Genomic DNA, 19079 nt, shown 5'->3' with positions numbered 1-19079 from the left:
GTCAGGATCAAATCCTGGTTCCCCCTTGAATCATGTACTTTCTATGTGTATCTTGAGAGAGGGAGTGCTCCTTTTTTGGTTATGTTACTCAATCTAAAATGTCCCTCATTAGATGTTTTTTCTCTCTGTCAGACAGTTCCTAACAGAGGTGGAATTGCAATAGTCTTAGGATCAAGAGGTCTCAGGTTCAAATCCTATAGTCAACATGAAATCAAATACTTTATGGGTATGTTGTCAAAGAGAGAGTGTTATGTATTAGGTTATGTAGATCTCCAGCTAAAATGTACCTTATTCGAGAATTTTTCCGCCTTTAGATAGTTTCTAGCAGAGGGGGTATAGCTCAGTGGTAGAGCATTTGACTGCAGATCAAGAAGTCCCAGGTTCAAATCCTGGTGCCCCCTTAAAATCAAGTGCTTTCTAAGAGTATAATTAGGGTTAGAGTACACTTTTTAAAATTATGTTACTCAATCTAAAATGTCCCTAATTAGATGGTTTTTCTCTCAGTTGAACCGTTCCTAAAAGAGGTGGAAGTGCAATAGACTTCAGATCATGAGGTCTCAGGATCAAATCCTATTGTCAACTTGAAATCAAATATTTTATGGGTACGCTTTGAAAGAGAGAGTGTTCTTTATTAGGTTATGTAGATCGCCCTCTGAAATGTCCCTTATTAGACAATTTGTCAGGATCAAATCCTGGTTCCCCCTTGAATCATGTACTTTCTATGTGTATCTTGAGAGAGGGAGTGCTCCTTTTTTGGTTATGTTACTCAATCTAAAATGTCCCTCATTAGATGTTTTTTCTCTCTGTCAGACAGTTCCTAACAGAGATGGAATTGCAATAGTGTTAGGATCAAGAGGTCTCAGGTTCAAATCCTATAGTCAACATGAAATCAAATACTTTATGGGTATGTTGTCAAAGAGAGAGTGTTATGTATTAGGTTATGTAGATCTCCAGCTAAAATGTACCTTATTCGAGAATTTTGCCGCCTTTAGATAGTTTCTAGCAGAGGGGGTATAGCTCAGTGGTAGAGCATTAAACTGCAGATCAAGAGGTCCCAGGTTCAAATCCTGGTGCCCCCTTAAAATCAAGTGCTTTCTAAGAGTATAATTAGGGTTAGAGTACACTTTTTTAAATTATGTTACTCAATCTAAAATGTCCCTAATTAGATGGTTTTTCTCTCAGTTGAACCGTTCCTAAAAGAGGTGGAAGTGCAATAGACTTCAGATCATGAGGTCTCAGGATCAAATCCTATTGTCAACTTGAAATCAAATATTTTATGGGTACGCTTTGAAAGAGAGAGTGTTCTTTATTAGGTTATGTAGATCGCCCTCTGAAATGTCCCTTATTAGAAAATTTGTCAGGATCAAATCCTGGTTCCCACTTGAATCATGTACTTTCTATGTGTATCTTGAGAGAGGGAGTGCTCCTTTTTTGGTTATGTTACTCAATCTAAAATGTCCCTCATTAGATGTTTTTTCTCTCTGTCAGACAGTTCCTAACAGAGGTGGAATTGCAATAGTCTTAGGATCAAGAGATCTCAGGTTCAAATCCTATAGTCAACATGAAATCAAATACTTTATGGGTATGTTGTCAAAGAGAGAGTGTTATGTATTAGGTTATGTAGATCTCCAGCTAAAATGTACCTTATTCGAGAATTTTTCCACCTTTAGATAGTTTCTAGCAGAGGGGGTATAGGTCAGTGGTAGAGCATTTGACTGCAGATCAAGAAGTCCCAGGTTCAAATCCTGGTGCCCCCTTAAAATCAAGTGCTTTCTAAGAGTATAATTAGGGTTAGAGTACACTTTTTTAAATTATGTTACTCAATCTAAAATGTCCCTAATTAGATGGTTTTTCTCTCAGTTGAACCCTTCCTAAAAGAGGTGGAAGTGCAATAGACTTCAGATCATGAGGTCTCAGGATCAAATCCTTTTGTCAACTTGAAATCAAATATTTTATGGGTACGCTTTGAAAGAGAGAGTGTTCTTTATTAGGTTATGTAGATCGCCCTCTGAAATGTCCCTTATTAGACAATTTGTCAGGATCAAATCCTGGTTCCCCCTTGAATCATGTACTTTCTATGTGTATCTTGAGAGAGGGAGTGCTCCTTTTTTGGTTATGTTACTCAATCTAAAATGTCCCTCATTAGATGTTTTTTCTCTCTGTCAGACAGTTCCTAACAGAGATGGAATTGCAATAGTCTTAGGTTCAAGAGGTCTCAGGTTCAAATCCTATAGTCAACATGAAATCAAATACTTTATGGGTATGTTGTCAAAGAGAGAGTGTTATGTATTAGGTTATGTAGATCTCCAGCTAAAATGTACCTTATTCGAGAATTTTGCCGCCTTTAGATAGTTTCTAGCAGAGGGGGTATAGCTCAGTGGTAGAGCATTAAACTGCAGATCAAGAGGTCCCAGGTTCAAATCCTGGTGCCCCCTTAAAATCAAGTGCTTTCTAAGAGTATAATTAGGGTTAGAGTACACTTTTTTAAATTATGTTACTCAATCTAAAATGTCCCTAATTAGATGGTTTTTCTCTCAGTTGAACCGTTCCTAAAAGAGGTGGAAGTGCAATAGACTTCAGATCATGAGGTCTCAGGGGATCAAATCCTATTGTCAACTTGAAATCAAATATTTTATGGGTACGCTTTGAAAGAGAGAGTGTTCTTTATTAGGTTATGTAGATCGCCCTCTGAAATGTCCCTTATTAGACAATTTGTCAGGATCAAATCCTTGTTCCCCCTTGAATCATGTACTTTCTATGTGTATCTTGAGAGAGGGAGTGCTCCTTTTTTGGTTATGTTACTCTATCTAAAATGTCCCTCATTAGATGGTTTTTCTCTCTGTCAGACAGTTCCTAACAGAGATGGAATTGCAATAGTCTTAGGATCAAGAGATCTCAAGTTCAAATCCTATAGTCAACATGAAATCTAATACTTTATGTGTATGTTTTCAAAGAGAGAGTGTTATGTATTAGGTTATGTAGATCTCCAGCTAAAATGTACCTTTTTCGAGAATTTTTCCGCCTTTAGCTATTTTCAAGCAGAGGGGGTATAGCTCAGTGGTAGAGCATTTGACTGCAGATCAAGAGGTCCCAGGTTCAAATCCTGGTGCCCCCTTAAAATCAAGTGATTTCTAAGAGTATAATTATGGTTAGAGTACACCTTTTAAAATTATGTTACTCAATCTAAAATGTCCCTAATTAGATGGTTTTTCTCTCAGTTGAACAGTTCCTAAAAGAGGTGGAAGTGCAATAGACTTCAGATCATGAGGTCTCAGGATCTAATCATATTGTCAACTTGAAATCAAATATTTTATGGGTACGCTTTGAAAGAGAGAGTGTTCTTTATTAGGTTATGTAGATCGCCCTCTGAAATGTCCCTTATTAGACAATTTGTCAGGATCAAATCCTGGTTCCCTCTTGAATCATGTACTTTCCATGTGTATCTTGACAGAGGGAGTGCTCCTTTTTTGGTTATGTTACTCAATCTAAAATGTCCCTCATTAGATGGTTTTTCTCTCTGTCAGACAGTTCCTAACAGAGATGGAATTGCAATAGTCTTAGGTTCAAGAGGTCTCAGGTTCAAATCCTATAGTCAACATGTAATCAAATACTTTATGGGTATGTTGTCAAAGAGAGAGTGTTATGTATTAGGTTATGTAGATCTCCAGCTAAAATGTACCTTATTCGAGAATTTTTCCGCCTTTAGATAGTTTCTAGCAGAGGGGGTATAGCTCAGTGGTAGAGCATTTGACTGCAGATCAAGAAGTCCCAGGTTCAAATCCTGGTGCCCCCTTAAAATCAAGTGCTTTCTAAGAGTATAATTAGGGTTAGAGTACACTTTTTTAAATTATGTTACTCAATCTAAAATGTCCCTAATTAGATGGTTTTTCTCTCAGTTGAACCGTTCCTAAAAGAGGTGGAAGTGCAATAGACTTCAGATCATGAGGTCTCAGGATCAAATCCTTTTGTCAACTTGAAATCAAATATTTTATGGGTACGCTTTGAAAGAGAGAGTGTTCTTTATTAGGTTATGTAGATCGCCCTCTGAAATGTCCCTTATTAGACAATTTGTCAGGATCAAATCCTGGTTCCCCCTTGAATCATGTACTTTCTATGTGTATCTTGAGAGAGGGAGTGCTCCTTTTTTGGTTATGTTACTCAATCTAAAATGTCCCTCATTAGATGTTTTTTCTCTCTGTCAGACAGTTCCAAACAGAGATGGAATTGCAATAGTCTTAGGATCAAGAGGTCTCAGGTTCAAATCCTATAGTCAACATGAAATCAAATACTTTATGGGTATGTTGTCAAAGAGAGAGTGTTATGTATTAGGTTATGTAGATCTCCAGCTAAAATGTACCTTATTCGAGAATTTTGCCGCCTTTAGATAGTTTCTAGCAGAGGGGGTATAGCTCAGTTGTAGAGCATTAAACTGCAGATCAAGAGGTCCCAGGTTCAAATCCTGGTGCCCCCTTAAAATCAAGTGCTTTCTAAGAGTATAATTAGGGTTAGAGTACACTTTTTTAAATTATGTTACTCAATCTAAAATGTCCCTAATTAGATGGTTTTTCTCTCAGTTGAACCGTTCCTAAAAGAGGTGGAAGTGCAATAGACTTCAGATCATGAGGTCTCAGGATCAAATCCTATTGTCAACTTGAAATCAAATATTTTATGGGTACGCTTTGAAAGAGAGAGTGTTCTTTATTAGGTTATGTAGATCGCCCTCTGAAATGTCCCTTATTAGACAATTTGTCAGGATCAAATCCTGGTTCCCCCTTGAATCATGTACTTTCTATGTGTATCTTGAGAGAGGGAGTGCTCCTTTTTTGGTTATGTTACTCTATCTAAAATGTCCCTCATTAGATGGTTTTTCTCTCTGTCAGACAGTTCCTAACAGAGATGGAATTGCAATAGTCTTAGGATCAAGAGATCTCAGGTTCAAATCCTATAGTCAACATGAAATCTAATACTTTATGTGTATGTTTTCAAAGAGAGAGTGTTATGTATTAGGTTATGTAGATCTCCAGCTAAAATGTACCTTTTTCGAGAATTTTTCCGCCTTTAGCTATTTTCAAGCAGAGGGGGTATAGCTCAGTGGTAGAGCATTTGACTGCAGATCAAGAGGTCCCAGGTTCAAATCCTGGTGCCCCCTTAAAATCAAGTGATTTCTAAGAGTATAATTAGGGTTAGAGTACACCTTTTAAAATTATGTTACTCAATCTAAAATGTCCCTAATTAGATGGTTTTTCTCTCAGTTGAACAGTTCCTAAAAGAGGTGGAAGTGCAATAGATTTCAGATCATGAGGTCTCAGGATCTAATCATATTGTCAACTTGAAATCAAATATTTTATGGGTACGCTTTGAAAGAGAGAGTGTTCTTTATTAGGTTATGTAGATCGCCCTCTGAAATGTCCCTTATTAGACAATTTGTCAGGATCAAATCCTGGTTCCCTCTTGAATCATGTACTTTCCATGTGTATCTTGACAGAGGGAGTGCTCCTTTTTTGGTTATGTTACTCAATCTAAAATGTCCCTCATTAGATGGTTTTTCTCTCTGTCAGACAGTTCCTAACAGAGATGGAATTGCAATAGTCTTAGGTTCAAGAGGTCTCAGGTTCAAATCCTATAGTCAACATGTAATCAAATACTTTATGGGTATGTTGTCAAAGAGAGAGTGTTATGTATTAGGTTATGTAGATCTCCAGCTAAAATGTACCTTATTCGAGAATTTTTCCGCCTTTAGATAGTTTCTAGCAGAGGGGCTATAGCTCAGTGGTAGAGCATTTGACTGCAGATCAAGAAGTCCCAGGTTCAAATCCTGGTGCCCCCTTAAAATCAAGTGCTTTCTAAGAGTATAATTAGGGTTAGAGTACACTTTTTTAAATTATGTTACTCAATCTAAAATGTCCCTAATTAGATGGTTTTTCTCTCAGTTGAACCGTTCCTAAAAGAGGTGGAAGTGCAATAGACTTCAGATCATGAGGTCTCAGGATCAAATCCTTTTGTCAACTTGAAATCAAATATTTTATGGGTACGCTTTGAAAGAGAGAGTGTTCTTTATTAGGTTATGTAGATCGCCCTCTGAAATGTCCCTTATTAGACAATTTGTCAGGATCAAATCCTGGTTCCCCCTTGAATCATGTACTTTCTATGTGTATCTTGAGAGAGGGAGTGCTCCTTTTTTGGTTATGTTACTCAATCTAAAATGTCCCTCATTAGATGTTTTTTCTCTCTGTCAGACAGTTCCAAACAGAGATGGAATTGCAATAGTCTTAGGATCAAGAGGTCTCAGGTTCAAATCCTATAGTCAACATGAAATCAAATACTTTATGGGTATGTTGTCAAAGAGAGAGTGTTATGTATTAGGTTATTTAGATCTCCAGCTATAATGTACCTTATTCGAGAAATTTTCCGCCTTTAGATAGTTTCTAGCAGAGGGGGTATAGCTCAGTGGTAGAGCATTTGACTGCAGATCAAGAAGTCCCAGGTTCAAATCCTGGTGCACCCTTAAAATAAAGTGCTTTCTAAGAGTATAATTAGGGTTAGAGTACACTTTTTAAAATTATGTTACTCAATCTAAAATGTCCCTAATTCGATGGTTTTTCTCTCAGTTGAACCGTTCCTAAAAGAGGTGGAAGTGCAATAGACTTCAGATCATGAGGTCTCAGGGGATCAAATCCTATTGTCAACTTGAAATCAAATATTTTATGGGTACGCTTTGAAAGAGAGAGTGTTCTTTATTAGGTTATGTAGATCGCCCTCTGAAATGTCCCTTATTAGACAATTTGTCAGGATCAAATCCTGGTTCCCTCTTGAATCATGTACTTTCTATGTGTATCTTGAGAGAGGGAGTGCTCCTTTTTTGGTTATGTTACTCAATCTAAAATGTCCCTCATTAGATGTTTTTTCTCTCTGTCAGACAGTTCCTAACAGAGATGGAATTGCAATAGTCTTAGGTTCAAGAGGTCTCAGGTTCAAATCCTATAGTCAACATGAAATCAAATACTTTATGGGTATGTTGTCAAAGAGAGAGTGTAATGTATTAGGTTATGTAGATCTCCAGCTAAAATGTACCTTATTCGAGAATTTTGCCACCTTTAGATAGTTTCTAGCAGAGGGGGTATAGCTCAGTGGTAGAGCATTTGACTGCAGATCAAGAGGTCCCAGGTTCATTTCCTGGTGCCCCCTTAAAATCAAATGCTTTCTAAGAGTATAATTAGGGTTAGAGTACACCTCTTAAAATTATGTTACTCAATCTATAATGTCCCTAATTAGGTGCTTTTTCTCTCAGTTGAACCGTTCCTAAAAGAGGTGGAAGTGCAATAGACTTCAGATCATGAGGTCTCAGGATCAAATCCTATTGTCAACTTGAAATCAAATATTTTATGGGTACGCTTTGAAAGAGAGAGTGTTCTTTATTAGGTTATGTAGATCGCCCTCTGAAATGTCCCTTATTAGACAATTTGTCAGGATCAAATCCTGGTTCCCCCTTGAATCATGTACTTTCTATGTGTATCTTGAGAGAGGGAGTGCTCCTTTTTTGGTTATGTTACTCAATCTAAAATGTCCCTCATTAGATGTTTTTTCTCTCTGTCAGACAGTTCCTAACAGAGATGGAATTGCAATAGTCTTAGATTCAAGAGGTCTCAGGTTCAAATCCTATAGTCAACATGTAATCAAATACTTTATGGGTATGTTGTCAAAGAGAGAGTGTTATGTATTAGGTTATTTAGATCTCCAGCTATAATGTACCTTATTCGAGAATTTTTCCGCCTTTAGATAGTTTCTAGCAGAGGGGGTATAGCTCAGTGGTAGAGCATTTGACTACAGATCAAGAGGTCCCAGGTTCAAATCCTTGTGCCCCCTTAAAATCAAGTGCTTTCTAAGAGTAGGGTTAGAGTACACTTTTTAAAATTATGTTACTCAATCTAAAATGTCCCTAATTAGATGGTTTTTCTCTCAGTTGAACCGTTCCTAAAAGAGGTGGAAGTGCAATAGACTTCACATCATGAGGTCTCAGGATCAAATCCTATTGTCAACTTGAAATCAAATATTTTATGGGTACGCTTTGAAAGAGAGAGTGTTCTTTATTAGGTTATGTAGATCGCCCTCTGAAATGTCCCTTATTAGACAATTTGTCAGGATCAAATCCTGGTTCCCCCTTGAATCATGTACTTTCTATGTGTATCTTGACAGAGGGAGTGCTCCTTTTTTGGTTATGTTACTCAATCTAAAATGTCCCTCATTAGATGGTTTTTCTCTCTGTCAGACAGTTCCTAACAGAGATGGAATTGCAATAGTCTTAGGTTCAAGAGGTCTCAGGTTCAAATCCTATAGTCAACATGTAATCAAATACTTTATGGGTATGTTGTCAAAGAGAGAGTGTTATGTATTAGGTTATGTAGATCTCCAGCTAAAATGTACCTTATTCGAGAATTTTTCCGCCTTTAGATAGTTTCTAGCAGAGGGGCTATAGCTCAGTGGTAGAGCATTTGACTGCAGATCAAGAAGTCCCAGGTTCAAATCCTGGTGCCCCCTTAAAATCAAGTGCTTTCTAAGAGTATAATTAGGGTTAGAGTACACTTTTTTAAATTATGTTACTCAATCTAAAATGTCCCTAATTAGATGGTTTTTCTCTCAGTTGAACCGTTCCTAAAAGAGGTGGAAGTGCAATAGACTTCAGATCATGAGGTCTCAGGATCAAATCCTTTTGTCAACTTGAAATCAAATATTTTATGGGTACGCTTTGAAAGAGAGAGTGTTCTTTATTAGGTTATGTAGATCGCCCTCTGAAATGTCCCTTATTAGACAATTTGTCAGGATCAAATCCTGGTTCCCCCTTGAATCATGTACTTTCTATGTGTATCTTGAGAGAGGGAGTGCTCCTTTTTTGGTTATGTTACTCAATCTAAAATGTCCCTCATTAGATGTTTTTTCTCTCTGTCAGACAGTTCCAAACAGAGATGGAATTGCAATAGTCTTAGGATCAAGAGGTCTCAGGTTCAAATCCTATAGTCAACATGAAATCAAATACTTTATGGGTATGTTGTCAAAGAGAGAGTGTTATGTATTAGGTTATTTAGATCTCCAGCTATAATGTACCTTATTCGAGAATTTTTCCGCCTTTAGATAGTTTCTAGCAGAGGGGGTATAGCTCAGTGGTAGAGCATTTGACTACAGATCAAGAGGTCCCAGGTTCAAATCCTGGTGCCCCCTTAAAATCAAGTGCTTTCTAAGAGTAGGGTTAGAGTACACTTTTTAAAATTATGTTACTCAATCTAAAATGTCCCTAATTAGATGGTTTTTCTCTCAGTTGAACCGTTCCTAAAAGAGGTGGAAGTGCAATAGACTTCACATCATGAGGTCTCAGGATCAAATCCTATTGTCAACTTGAAATCAAATATTTTATGGGTACGCTTTGAAAGAGAGAGTGTTCTTTATTAGGTTATGTAGATCGCCCTCTGAAATGTCCCTTATTAGACAATTTGTCAGGATCAAATCCTGGTTCCCCCTTGAATCATGTACTTTCTATGTGTATCTTGAGAGAGGGAGTGCTCCTTTTTTGGTTATGTTACTCAATCTAAAATGTCCCTCATTAGATGTTTTTTCTCTCTGTCAGACAGTTCCTAACAGAGGTGGAATTGCAATAGTCTTAGGATCAAGAGATCTCAGGTTCAAATCCTATAGTCAACATGAAATCAAATACTTTATGGGTATGTTGTCAAAGAGAGAGTGTTATGTATTAGGTTATGTAGATCTCCAGCTAAAATGTACCTTATTCGAGAATTTTTCCACCTTTAGATAGTTTCTAGCAGAGGGGGTATAGCTCAGTGGTAGAGCATTTGACTGCAGATCAAGAAGTCCCAGGTTCAAATCCTGGTGCCCCCTTAAAATCAAGTGCTTTCTAAGAGTATAATTAGGGTTAGAGTACACTTTTTTAAATTATGTTACTCAATCTAAAATGTCCCTAATTAGATGGTTTTTCTCTCAGTTGAACCCTTCCTAAAAGAGGTGGAAGTGCAATAGACTTCAGATCATGAGGTCTCAGGATCAAATCCTTTTGTCAACTTGAAATCAAATATTTTATGGGTACGCTTTGAAAGAGAGAGTGTTCTTTATTAGGTTATGTAGATCGCCCTCTGAAATGTCCCTTATTAGACAATTTGTCTGGATCAAATCCTGGTTCCCCCTTGAATCATGTACTTTCTATGTGTATCTTGAGAGAGGGAGTGCTCCTTTTTTGGTTATGTTACTCAATCTAAAATCTCCCTCATTAGATGTTTTTTCTCTCTGTAAGACAGTTCCAAACAGAGATGGAATTGCAATAGTCTTAGGATCAAGAGGTCTCAGGTTCAAATCCTATAGTCAACATGAAATCAAATACTTTATGGGTATGTTGTCAAAGAGAGAGTGTTATGTATTAGGTTATGTAGATCTCCAGCTAAAATGTACCTTATTCGAGAATTTTGCCGCCTTTAGATAGTTTCTAGCAGAGGGGGTATAGCTCAGTGGTAGAGCATTAAACTGCAGATCAAGAGGTCCCAGGTTCAAATCCTGGTGCCCCTTTAAAATCAAGTGCTTTCTAAGAGTATAATTAGGGTTAGAGTACACTTTTTAAAATTATGTTACTCAATCTAAAATGTCCCTAATTAGATGGTTTTTCTCTCAGTTGAACCGTTCCTAAAAGAGGTGGAAGTGCAATAGACTTCAGAACATGAGGTCTCAGGATCAAATCATATTGTCAACTTGAAATCAAATATTTGATGGGTACGCTTGGAAAGAGAGAGTGTTCTTTATTAGGTTATGTAGATCGCCCTCTGAAATGTCCCTTATTAGACAATTTGTCAGGATTAAATCCTGGTTCCCCCTTGAATCATGTACTTTCTATGTGTATCTTGAGAGAGGGAGTGCTCCTTTTTTGGTTATGTTACTCAATCTAAAATGTCCCTCATTAGATGTTTTTTCTCTCTGTCAGACAGTTCCAAACAGAGATGGAATTGCAATAGTCTTAGGATCAAGAGGTCTCAGGTTCAAATCCTATAGTCAACATGAAATCAAATACTTTATGGGTATGTTGTCAAAGAGAGAGTGTAATGTATTAGGTTATGTAGATCTCCAGCTAAAATGTACCTTATTCGAGAATTTTGCCACCTTTAGATAGTTTCTAGCAGAGGGGGTATAGCTCAGTGGTAGAGCATTTGACTGCAGATCAAGAGGTCCCAGGTTCATTTCCTGGTGCCCCCTTAAAATCAAATGCTTTCTAAGAGTATAATTAGGGTTAGAGTACACCTCTTAAAATTATGTTACTCAATCTATAATGTCCCTAATTAGGTGCTTTTTCTCTCAGTTGAACCGTTCCTAAAAGAGGTGGAAGTGCAATAGACTTCAGATCATGAGGTCTCAGGATCAAATCCTATTGTCAACTTGAAATCAAATATTTTATGGGTACGCTTTGAAAGAGAGAGTGTTCTTTATTAGGTTATGTAGATCGCCCTCTGAAATGTCCCTTATTAGACAATTTGTCAGGATCAAATCCTGGTTCCCCCTTGAATCATGTACTTTCTATGTGTATCTTGAGAGAGGGAGTGCTCCTTTTTTGGTTATGTTACTCAATCTAAAATGTCCCTCATTAGATGTTTTTTCTCTCTGTCAGACAGTTCCTAACAGAGATGGAATTGCAATAGTCTTAGGATCAAGAGGTCTCAGGTTCAAATCCTATAGTCAACATGAAATCAAATACTTTATGGGTATGTTGTCAAAGAGAGAGTGTTATGTATTAGGTTATGTAGATCTCCAGCTAAAATGTACCTTATTCGAGAATTTTTCCACCTTTAGATAGTTTCTAGCAGAGGGGGTATAGCTCAGTGGTAGAGCATTTGACTGCAGATCAAGAAGTCCCAGGTTCAAATCCTGGTGCCCCCTTAAAATCAAGTGCTTTCTAAGAGTATAATTAGGGTTAGAGTACACTTTTTTAAATTATGTTACTCAATCTAAAATGTCCCTAATTAGATGGTTTTTCTCTCAGTTGAACCCTTCCTAAAAGAGGTGGAAGTGCAATAGACTTCAGATCATGAGGTCTCAGGATCAAATCCTTTTGTCAACTTCAAATCAAATATTTTATGGGTACGCTTTGAAAGAGAGAGTGTTCTTTATTAGGTTATGTAGATCGCCCTCTGAAATGTCCCTTATTAGACAATTTGTCAGGATCAAATCCTGGTTCCCCCTTGAATCATGTACTTTCTATGTGTATCTTGAGAGAGGGAGTGCTCCTTTTTTGGTTATGTTACTCAATCTAAAATGTCCCTCATTAGATGTTTTTTCTCTCTGTCAGACAGTTCCAAACAGAGATGGAATTGCAATAGTCTTAGGATCAAGAGGTCTCAGGTTCAAATCCTATAGTCAACATGAAATCAAATACTTTATGGGTATGTTGTCAAAGAGAGAGTGTTATGTATTAGGTTATGTAGATCTCCAGCTAAAATGTACCTTATTCGAGAATTTTTCCACCTTTAGATAGTTTCTAGCAGAGGGGGTATAGCTCAGTGGTAGAGCATTTGACTGCAGATCAAGAAGTCCCAGGTTCAAATCCTGGTGCCCCCTTAAAATCAAGTGCTTTCTAAGAGTATAATTAGGGTTAGAGTACACTTTTTTAAATTATGTTACTCAATCTAAAATGTCCCTAATTAGATGGTTTTTCTCTCAGTTGAACCCTTCCTAAAAGAGGTGGAAGTGCAATAGACTTCAGATCATGAGGTCTCAGGATCAAATCCTTTTGTCAACTTGAAATCAAATATTTTATGGGTACTCTTTGAAAGAGAGAGTGTTCTTTATTAGGTTATGTAGATCGCCCTCTGAAATGTCCCTTATTAGACAATTTGTCTGGATCAAATCCTGGTTCCCCCTTGAATCATGTACTTTCTATGTGTATCTTGAGAGAGGGAGTGCTCCTTTTTTGGTTATGTTACTCAATCTAAAATGTCCCTCATTAGATGTTTTTTCTCTCTGTAAGACAGTTCCAAACAGAGATGGAATTGCAATAGTCTTAGGATCAAGAGGTCTCAGGTTCAAATCCTATAGTCAACATGAAATCAAATACTTTATGGGTATGTTGTCAAAGAGAGAGTGTTATGTATTAGGTTATGTAGATCTCCAGCTAAAATGTACCTTATTCGAGAATTTTGCCGCCTTTAGATAGTTTCTAGCAGAGGGGGTATAGCTCAGTGGTAGAGCATTAAACTGCAGATCAAGAGGTCCCAGGTTCAAATCCTGGTGCCCCTTTAAAATCAAGTGCTTTCTAAGAGTATAATTAGGGTTAGAGTACACTTTTTAAAATTATGTTACTCAATCTAAAATGTCCCTAATTAGATGGTTTTTCTCTCAGTTGAACCGTTCCTAAAAGAGGTGGAAGTGCAATAGACTTCAGATCATGAGGTCTCAGGATCAAATCCTTTTGTCAACTTGAAATCAAATATTTTATGGGTACGCTTTGAAAGAGAGAGTGTTCTTTATTAGGTTATGTAGATCGCCCTCTGAAATGTCCCTTATTAGACAATTTGTCAGGATCAAATCCTGGTTCCCCCTTGAATCATGTACTTTCTATGTGTATCTTGAGAGAGGGAGTGCTCCTTTTTTGGTTATGTTACTCAATCTAAAATGTCCCTCATTAGATGTTTTTTCTCTCTGTCAGACAGTTCCAAACAGAGATGGAATTGCAATAGTCTTAGGATCAAGAGGTCTCAGGTTCAAATCCTATAGTCAACATGAAATCAAATACTTTATGGGTATGTTGTCAAAGAGAGAGTGTTATGTATTAGGTTATGTAGATCTCCAGCTAAAATGTACCTTATTCGAGAATTTTGCCGCCTTTAGATAGTTTCTAGCAGAGGGGGTATAGCTCAGTGGTAGAGCATTAAACTGCAGATCAAGAGGTCCCAGGTTCAAATCCTGGTGCCCCCTTAAAATCAAGTGCTTTCTAAGAGTATAATTAGGGTTAGAGTACACTTTTTTTAATTATGTTACTCAATCTAAAATGTCCCTAATTAGATGGTTTTTCTCTCAGTTGAACCGTTCCTAAAAGAGGTGGAAGTGCAATAGACTTCAGATCATGAGGTCTCAGGATCAAATCCTATTGTCAACTTGAAATCAAATATTTTATGGGTACGCTTTGAAAGAGAGAGTGTTCTTTATTAGGTTATGTAGATCGCCCTCTGAAATGTCCCTTATTAGACAATTTGTCAGGATCAAATCCTGGTTCCCCCTTGAATCATGTACTTTCTATGTGTATCTTGAGAGAGGGAGTGCTCCTTTTTTGGTTATGTTACTCAATCTAAAATGTCCCTCATTAGATGTTTTTTCTCTCTGTCAGACAGTTCCTAACAGAGATGGAATTGCAATAGTCTTAGGATCAAGAGGTCTCAGGTTCAAATCCTATAGTCAACATGAAATCAAATACTTTATGGGTATGTTGTCAAAGAGAGAGTGTTATGTATTAGGTTATTTAGATCTCCAGCTATAATGTACCTTATTCGAGAAATTTTCCGCCTTTAGATAGTTTCTAGCAGAGGGGGTATAGCTCAGTGGTAGAGCATTTGACTGCAGATCAAGAAGTCCCAGGTTCAAATCCTGGTGCACCCTTAAAATAAAGTGCTTTCTAAGAGTATAATTAGGGTTAGAGTACACTTTTTAAAATTATGTTACTCAATCTAAAATGTCCCTAATTAGATGGTTTTTCTCTCAGTTGAACCGTTCCTAAAAGAGGTGGAAGTGCAATAGACTTCAGATCATGAGGTCTCAGGGGATCAAATCCTATTGTCAACTTGAAATCAAATATTTTATGGGTACGCTTTGAAAGAGAGAGTGTTCTTTATTAGGTTATGTAGATCGCCCTCTGAAATGTCCCTTATTAGACAATTTGTCAGGATCAAATCCTGGTTCCCCCTTGAATCATGTACTTTCTATGTGTATCTTGAGAGAGGGAGTGCTCCTTTTTTGGTTATGTTACTCAATCTAAAATGTCCCTCATTAGATGTTTTTTCTCTCTGTCAGACAGTTCCTAACAGAGATGGAATTGCAATAGTCTTAGGTTCAAGAGGTCTCAGCTTCAAATCCTATAGTCAACATGAAATCAAATACTTTATGGGTATGTTGTCAAAGAGAGAGTGTTATGTATTAGGTTATGTAGATCTCCAGCTATAATGTACCTTATTCGAGAATTTTTCCGCCTTTAGATAGTTTCTAGCAGAGGGGGTATAGCTCAGTGGTAGAGCATTTGACTACAGATCAAGAGGTCCCAGGTTCAAATCCTGGTGCCCCCTTAAAATCAATTGCTTTCTAAGAGTAGGGTTAGAGTACACTTTTTAAAATTATGTTACTCAATCTAAAATGTCCCTAATTAGATGGTTTTTCTCTCAGTTGAACCGTTCCTAAAAGAGGTGGAAGTGCAATAGACTTCAGATCATGAGGTCTCAGGATCAAATCCTATTGTCAACTTGAAATCAAATATTTTATGGGTACGCTTTGAAAGAGAGAGTGTTCTTTATTAGGTTATGTAGATCGCCCTCTGAAATGTCCCTTATTAGACAATTTGTCAGGATCAAATCCTGGTTCCCCCTTGAATCATGTACTTTCTATGTGTATCTTGAGAGAGGGAGTGCTCCTTTTTTGGTTATGTTACTCAATCTAAAATGTCCCTCATTAGATGTTTTTTCTCTCTGTCAGACAGGTCCTAACAGAGGTGGAATTGCAATAGTCTTAGGATCAAGAGATCTCAGGTTCAAATCCTATAGTCAACATGAAATCAAATACTTTATGGGTATGTTGTCAAAGAGAGAGTGTTATGTATTAGGTTATGTAGATCTCCAGCTAAAATGTACCTTATTCGAGAATTTTTCCACCTTTAGATAGTTTCTAGCAGAGGGGGTATAGCTCAGTGGTAGAGCATTTGACTGCAGATCAAGAAGTCCCAGGTTAAAATCCTGGTGCCCCCTTAAAATCAAGTGCTTTCTAAGAGTATAATTAGGGTTAGAGTACACTTTTTTAAATTATGTTACTCAATCTAAAATGTCCCTAATTAGATGGATTTTCTCTCAGTTGAACCCTTCCTAAAAGAGGTGGAAGTGCAATAGACTTCAGATCATGAGGTCTCAGGATCAAATCCTTTTGTCAACTTGAAATCAAATATTTTATGGGTACGCTTTGAAAGAGAGAGTGTTCTTTATTAGGTTATGTAGATCGCCCTCTGAAATGTCCCTTATTAGACAATTTGTCAGGATCAAATCCTGGTTCCCCCTTGAATCATGTACTTTCTATGTGTATCTTGAGAGAGGGAGTGCTCCTTTTTTGGTTATGTTACTCAATCTAAAATGTCCCTCATTAGATGTTTTTTCTCTCTGTCAGACAGTTCCAAACAGAGATGGAATTGCAATAGTCTTAGGATCAAGAGGTCTCAGGTTCAAATCCTATAGTCAACATGAAATCAAATACTTTATGGGTACGCTTTGAAAGAGAGAGTGTTCTTTATTAGGTTATGTAGATCGCCCTCTGAAATGTCCCTTATTAGACAATTTGTCAGGATCAAATCCTGGTTCCCCCTTGAATCATGTACTTTCTATGTGTATCTTGAGAGAGGGAGTGCTCCTTTTTTGGTTATGTTACTCTATCTAAAATGTCCCTCATTAGATGGTTTTTCTCTCTGTCAGACAGTTCCTAACAGAGATGGAATTGCAATAGTCTTAGGATCAAGAGATCTCAGGTTCAAATCCTATAGTCAACATGAAATCTAATACTTTATGTGTATGTTTTCAAAGAGAGAGTGTTATGTATTAGGTTATGTAGATCTCCAGCTAAAATGTACCTTTTTCGAGAATTTTTCCGCCTTTAGATATTTTCAAGCAGCGGGGGTATAGCTCAGTGGTAGAGCATTTGACTGCAGATCAAGAGGTCCCAAGTTCAAATCCTGGTGCCCCCTTAAAATCAAGTGATTTCTAAGAGTATAATTAGGGTTAGAGTACACCTCTTAAAATTATGTTACTCAATCTATAATGTCCCTAATTAGATGGTTTTTCTCTCAGTTGAACCGTTCCTAAAAGAGGTGGAAGTGCAATAGACTTCAGATCATGAGGTCTCAGGATCAAATCCTATTGTCAACTTGAAATCAAATATTTTATGGGTACGCTTTGAAAGAGAGAGTGTTCTTTATTAGGTTATGTAGATCGCCCTCTGAAATGTCCCTTATTAGACAATTTGTCAGGATCAAATCCTGGTTCCCCCTTGAATCATGTACTTTCTATGTGTATCTTGAGAGAGGGAGTGCTCCTTTTTTGGTTATGTTACTCAATCTAAAATGTCCCTCATTAGATGTTTTTTCTCTCTGTCAGACAGTTCCTAACAGAGATGGAATTGCAATAGTCTTAGGATCAAGAGGTCTCAGGTTCAAATCCTATAGTCAACATGAAATCAAATACTTTATGGGTATGTTGTCAAAGAGAGAGTGTTATGTATTAGGTTATTTAGATCTCCAGCTATAATGTACCTTATTCGAGAAATTTTCCGCCTTTAGATAGTTTTTAGCAGAGGGGGTATAGCTCAGTGGTAGAGCATTTGACTGCAGATCAAGAGGTCCCAGGTTCAAATCCTGGTGCCCCCTTAAAATCAAGTGCTTTCTAAGAGTATAATTAGGGTTAGAGTACACTTTTTAAAATTATGTTACTCAATCTAAAATGTCCCTAATTAGATGGTTTTTCTCTCAGTTGAACCGTTCCTAAAAGAGGTGGAAGTGCAATAGACTTCAGATCATGAGGTCTCAGGATCAAATCCTATTGTCAACTTGAAATCAAATATTTTATGGGTACGCTTTGAAAGAGAGAGTGTTCTTTATTAGGTTATGTAGATCGCCCTCTGAAATGTCCCTTATTAGACAATTTGTCAGGATCAAATCCTGGTTCCCCCTTGAATCATGTACTTTCTATGTGTATCTTGAGAGAGGGAGTGCTCCTTTTTTGGTTATGTTACTCAATCTAAAATGTCCCTCATTAGATGTTTTTTCTCTCTGTCAGACAGTTCTAAACAGAGATGGAATTGCAATAGTCTTAGGTTCAAGAGGTCTCAGGTTCATATCCTATAGTCAACATGTAATCAAATACTTTATGGGTATGTTGTCAAAGAGAGAGTGTTATGTATTAGGTTATGTAGATCTCCAGCTAAAATGTACCTTATTCGAGAATTTTTCCACCTTTAGATAGTTTCTAGCAGAGGGGGTATAGCTCAGTGGTAGAGCATTTGACTGCAGATCAAGAAGTCCCAGGTTCAAATCCTGGTGCCCCCTTAAAATCAAGTGCTTTCTAAGAGTATAAGTAGGGTTAGAGTACACTTTTTTAAATTATGTTACTCAATCTAAAATGTCCCTAATTAGATGGTTTTTCTCTCAGTTGAACCGTTCCTAAAAGAGGTGGAAGTGCAATAGACTTCAGATCATGAGGTCTCAGGATCAAATCCTATTGTCAACTTGAAATCAAATATTTTATGGGTACGCTTTGAAAGAGAGAGTGTTCTTTATTAGGTTATGTAGATCGCCCTCTGAAATGTCCCTTATTAGACAATTTGTCAGGATCAAATCCTGGTTCCCCCTTGAATCATGTACTTTCTATGTGTATCTTGAGAGAGGGAGTGCTCCTTTTTTGGTTATGTTACTCAATCTAAAATGTCCCTCATTAGATGTTTTTTCTCTCTGTCAGACAGTTCCTAACAGAGATGGAATTGCAATAGTCTTAGGATCAAGAGGTCTCAGGTTCAAATCCTATAGTCAACATGAAATCAAATACTTTATGGGTATGTTGTCAAAGAGAGAGTGTTATGTATTAGGTTATTTAGATCTCCAGCTATAATGTACCTTATTCGAGAAATTTTCCGCCTTTAGATAGTTTTTAGCAGAGGGGGTATAGCTCAGTGGTAGAGCATTTGACTGCAGATCAAGAGGTCCCAGGTTCAAATCCTGGTGCCCCCTTAAAATCAAGTGCTTTCTAAGAGTATAATTAGGGTTAGAGTACACTTTTTAAATTATGTTACTCAATCTAAAATGTCCCTAA

At 37.3% G+C, this 19079-nt stretch overlaps 17 non-coding genes across 17 annotated transcripts; all 17 read left to right on the top strand.

Annotated features, from left to right (window-relative positions):
- The first annotated feature begins 329 nt into the window (after positions 1-329).
- trnac-gca (transfer RNA cysteine (anticodon GCA)) lies at positions 330-401 on the top strand. The gene has a single exon. It is a non-coding gene; the product is annotated as a tRNA-Cys (tRNA).
- Positions 402-3043: 2642 nt separating this feature from the next.
- Positions 3044-3115, top strand: trnac-gca (transfer RNA cysteine (anticodon GCA)). The gene has a single exon. It is a non-coding gene; the product is annotated as a tRNA-Cys (tRNA).
- A 606-nt stretch (positions 3116-3721) lies between these two features.
- trnac-gca (transfer RNA cysteine (anticodon GCA)) lies at positions 3722-3793 on the top strand. Its single transcript has one exon. It is a non-coding gene; the product is annotated as a tRNA-Cys (tRNA).
- Positions 3794-5077: 1284 nt separating this feature from the next.
- Positions 5078-5149, top strand: trnac-gca (transfer RNA cysteine (anticodon GCA)). The gene has a single exon. It is a non-coding gene; the product is annotated as a tRNA-Cys (tRNA).
- A 1964-nt stretch (positions 5150-7113) lies between these two features.
- trnac-gca (transfer RNA cysteine (anticodon GCA)) lies at positions 7114-7185 on the top strand. The gene has a single exon. It is a non-coding gene; the product is annotated as a tRNA-Cys (tRNA).
- Positions 7186-7791: 606 nt separating this feature from the next.
- On the top strand, positions 7792-7863 carry trnac-aca (transfer RNA cysteine (anticodon ACA)). The gene has a single exon. It is a non-coding gene; the product is annotated as a tRNA-Cys (tRNA).
- A 1278-nt stretch (positions 7864-9141) lies between these two features.
- On the top strand, positions 9142-9213 carry trnac-aca (transfer RNA cysteine (anticodon ACA)). Its single transcript has one exon. It is a non-coding gene; the product is annotated as a tRNA-Cys (tRNA).
- A 600-nt stretch (positions 9214-9813) lies between these two features.
- On the top strand, positions 9814-9885 carry trnac-gca (transfer RNA cysteine (anticodon GCA)). Its single transcript has one exon. It is a non-coding gene; the product is annotated as a tRNA-Cys (tRNA).
- A 1284-nt stretch (positions 9886-11169) lies between these two features.
- On the top strand, positions 11170-11241 carry trnac-gca (transfer RNA cysteine (anticodon GCA)). The gene has a single exon. It is a non-coding gene; the product is annotated as a tRNA-Cys (tRNA).
- Positions 11242-11847: 606 nt separating this feature from the next.
- trnac-gca (transfer RNA cysteine (anticodon GCA)) lies at positions 11848-11919 on the top strand. The gene has a single exon. It is a non-coding gene; the product is annotated as a tRNA-Cys (tRNA).
- Positions 11920-12525: 606 nt separating this feature from the next.
- Positions 12526-12597, top strand: trnac-gca (transfer RNA cysteine (anticodon GCA)). The gene has a single exon. It is a non-coding gene; the product is annotated as a tRNA-Cys (tRNA).
- A 2642-nt stretch (positions 12598-15239) lies between these two features.
- trnac-aca (transfer RNA cysteine (anticodon ACA)) lies at positions 15240-15311 on the top strand. The gene has a single exon. It is a non-coding gene; the product is annotated as a tRNA-Cys (tRNA).
- A 600-nt stretch (positions 15312-15911) lies between these two features.
- Positions 15912-15983, top strand: trnac-gca (transfer RNA cysteine (anticodon GCA)). Its single transcript has one exon. It is a non-coding gene; the product is annotated as a tRNA-Cys (tRNA).
- Positions 15984-16891: 908 nt separating this feature from the next.
- On the top strand, positions 16892-16963 carry trnac-gca (transfer RNA cysteine (anticodon GCA)). Its single transcript has one exon. It is a non-coding gene; the product is annotated as a tRNA-Cys (tRNA).
- Positions 16964-17569: 606 nt separating this feature from the next.
- trnac-gca (transfer RNA cysteine (anticodon GCA)) lies at positions 17570-17641 on the top strand. Its single transcript has one exon. It is a non-coding gene; the product is annotated as a tRNA-Cys (tRNA).
- A 606-nt stretch (positions 17642-18247) lies between these two features.
- trnac-gca (transfer RNA cysteine (anticodon GCA)) lies at positions 18248-18319 on the top strand. The gene has a single exon. It is a non-coding gene; the product is annotated as a tRNA-Cys (tRNA).
- A 606-nt stretch (positions 18320-18925) lies between these two features.
- On the top strand, positions 18926-18997 carry trnac-gca (transfer RNA cysteine (anticodon GCA)). The gene has a single exon. It is a non-coding gene; the product is annotated as a tRNA-Cys (tRNA).
- The last annotated feature ends 82 nt before the right edge of the window (positions 18998-19079 follow it).

Source organism: Salmo salar, chromosome 09 (genome assembly GCF_965601325.2).
Source record: "Salmo salar chromosome 09, fSalSal1, whole genome shotgun sequence".
NCBI classification, from domain to species: Eukaryota; Metazoa; Chordata; class Actinopteri; order Salmoniformes; family Salmonidae; genus Salmo; species Salmo salar.
This window is presented reverse-complemented; position numbering and strand designations above follow the sequence as displayed.